Below are 3470 nucleotides of genomic sequence, written 5' to 3'. Positions count from 1 at the left end.
ATGAAGAATTAACTTCAGATTGTTCATTGATTACAACAAGTAACATATGTGGAACATCAATGAAGAAGAAGAGAGTGAGGTTTAATCTTCCTCACACTGTTATATTCTACCAACCAGATGACCCTTATTGCAAAGAAGAAGAAGAAGAAGAAGAAACATCGTTTTCCTCACATAAGTGCAGAGAAGAATATTCATTTGACACAACAGAGGAACCTTTTTTAAGATTAGCAGTGGATGTTCTACCTCATGTGATCTTTGTCTCTTCCAAAGTTTCAAAGTAATTCATCATGAAGCTGTGTTGCTCATGCACTCACTTATTACTTAATTCCAATTTCAAAGGATACTCAATTATTGCTTATTTTAATGTTTTATTCACCAATCAAACAAATTTAATGCTATATACTGTTTGTCGGTTGCTGTCAAATGTTTTTATACCTTAATGTTATTAAAAAAATATTTTAATGTTGGTTACCTTAAAGTCATTAAATGAATTGATTTGATCCTACTGCAAAATATTATGCACCATCTATATATCACACACATTAAATCTCTTCAAATGTCTTTGAAAATAAGTTATAAATTTTGAATATATTTAAGAAATGCTGATCAAGAAATGTATGAATATCTTGTCTTCTTTTCAATTAGTTGCTAAGAATCCTTCGTGAGTAGAGAGATGAATAATAAATTAAAGTTACATACCAAAAAAATAATATTAAAGTGGCTCATGGCTTGATTAAAATATATAGCTACCTCTTGGTAAACTTTTCATCAATTTGATTTAGATTTAATGAGCATACATTCACGGTATAAACAATTTTATACGGTCTACTAATATGAATTATTAATCTTTATTAACAAAATATTTCTCAAACAACAAATTTAAGGAAATAAAAATTTATATAAATATACAATTTCTAATTAATTGTCAAATTTCTTTTGATAATCCATTCATTTTTTTAGAATTCAAATATATATGTGTATAAAAAACATTAAAAAAAATGTGGATAGTTTATTTCGAGCTTCCTTTGTTAGTTCTATCTGTTGTGGATTTCTTTGAGATAGAAATTATAGACTCATTAAAGATTTTGACAGTAGAGTTGATTTTTGTTATGCAATTTGAGTTAGACTTTGGACTTTAAAATTGTACATCAAACTTGCACAACAATTAAATTTTAATTCAATTATTTGTTAATTAGATTTAGTTGTGGTTGCAATACAAAGATGGCCATCCTCAAATATACATATTCAAAAAATATTCTGACTTTTTAGGACTCGAATTTAAAAACACTAGTTATTTACGTCTTTAAAAACACTCTTATTATTGATTAACTAATAAGAGTTACCGTTCTCAATCTTTTGAGTAGATTGTTCTTTGCATCATTAATATTATTCTTGCGAGTGATGTTAGAGCTATTTATATACCTCATTTAATTTCGTAATTTAATTATCTTTTCATTAAAAAAAAACTTAATCAATTAAAAAAAATTAAAAAAACCATTAATTAGCACGGAAAGAATAAATAGTCTATGTAAAAGTTAATAAATAAATACGTACCGTCAAAAAAGTTAAGAATAAAAATAAACAAAGTTATTTAAAAGTACAATATATAATCACTAAAAAAACTTGACTTAGAGTGAGAGCATAAAATCGTGGGTAAATATTTGAAATTTGTCGGTATAGGGCAAAAAACATACACCAAGGACATTTTTATATATGGTCTATAGTCAGACAATACCAACGCTTCTTTGCCGTCACTATAGCCTATAGTGACGAACGTTGTCCATTGTTGGACATAACTAGGAGTTTTGCCTACAGTATTTGTATCAATGTAATCTATGGGACAAATAATTTGTTATTTATTAATTGTATTGTGCCAAATTAATCAATTTACAATATAAATACACAATAAAATATATATATTTATGAATCAAAATAAAATAAAGTTCAATATCATATTCAAAATTAACATAAAGTTTTATAAATATATATGAAATTGAAAGTAGTTAAACCATTCATAAATGAAAGTATTTTAGAGTATTTACTAATCATAAAAACAATTGTCTTACTAACATAACAAAGTCTTTGTTAACAATCTCAAAAAATTTAAGAAAATCACGTCTACCTAATTGCCAAAACTTCATCCTCATCAACAAAATAGCTTTTAATCTTAACCTACAAGCAATAAAAAATAAAATAAAAACACTATTCAAATGTAAAAAATAAAGAAAATAATAATTTTAGTGAGAATTAATTAAAAAAAAAAACTAAATACCATTTTCATTATCGTCATTGTTGTTCGAACTAGGAGAATTCAAACAATTAGGAGCACTAGAAGCATTGGGATTCTATCATGAAAATATAACATATTAAATATAAATAAAATAAGTATTAAAACTACAAATCAACTTGTATGTTACATATGAAGATCAATAAAAAAATTATATACATATCTGCAGCTAGAATTATGTAATTCAAATCTTCTCCAGAAAGTCAATCATGAATCAAGGTCATAACATTTGCCAATAAACTTTTCATGTTTTTAGCTCTATCACGTTACTCTTCATTTTCAAAAACATAAACTTTTAATTTTTTAGATTTAGGAAACTTGTCCAAATGTCGCACATGTCCCTTCTTAGAAGGTCCTTGTACTCGAGAAAACATATCATTCGTTCAAGACACAAAACCTTGTGTGTTTTAGAGTGATTGAGATGTTCCAACCTCATTACTCTATTTGCTTAATTCTTCCTGAAATGTATATGAATATGTACCACTAATTTGACAAAGATATAAACTAATTTAATCATCTATCATTGTATATTTTTTTCTTTAATTTTTTTCATCATCTTAATTTTAAAAAAGAAATAAAAAAAGTTAATTAGAGATATTTTTTTTGTCAGATTATATATTTGCCAATTAGATTGATCATACATCAATATATTTATTAACTTTGTTTTTTCGTCTATTCAAAATACATGGTTTAATTGACTTAATATGGTTAAAATAATGAATGCTACTATATCTTATAGTTTTAGGTAACGCAATCAATGTGCAATCATGATTGTCAATGTTTATAGATTTTATTGCACTATTTTTTTTTCACTATAGTTTTATTCCGGTGAATTTTTCTATTAAGATTTTTAACGAGAGGGTAATTTATATATTTGTGGATTGTTTTCTTGAGTTTTAGTAAAGTCTCCTAAAAATCTTGTATTTTTTATTTATTAATTTTTAATAATATTTTAGAGTGATGCAAATGTTAGGTATCAACATAATTGAAATGTCACGTTAATTATGTGATATCTTTGCGTTCTATTTTTACTAAAAAAATAGACTCGTCTATCTCTCATTACTATAAATTTATCTAGTTTCAAGTATCATATTTGTCATCGATTACGTTCAACTAAAGCGAGCCTATAATTGGAGTAGTGATAAATACGTTGAAGTAGCAATGTCAATCACAAGGAAAGAGT

The sequence above is a fragment of the Cicer arietinum genome, chromosome 7 (genome assembly GCF_000331145.2).
Source record: "Cicer arietinum cultivar CDC Frontier isolate Library 1 chromosome 7, Cicar.CDCFrontier_v2.0, whole genome shotgun sequence".
In the NCBI taxonomy this organism is placed as follows: Eukaryota; Viridiplantae; Streptophyta; class Magnoliopsida; order Fabales; family Fabaceae; genus Cicer; species Cicer arietinum.
This window is presented reverse-complemented; position numbering follows the sequence as displayed.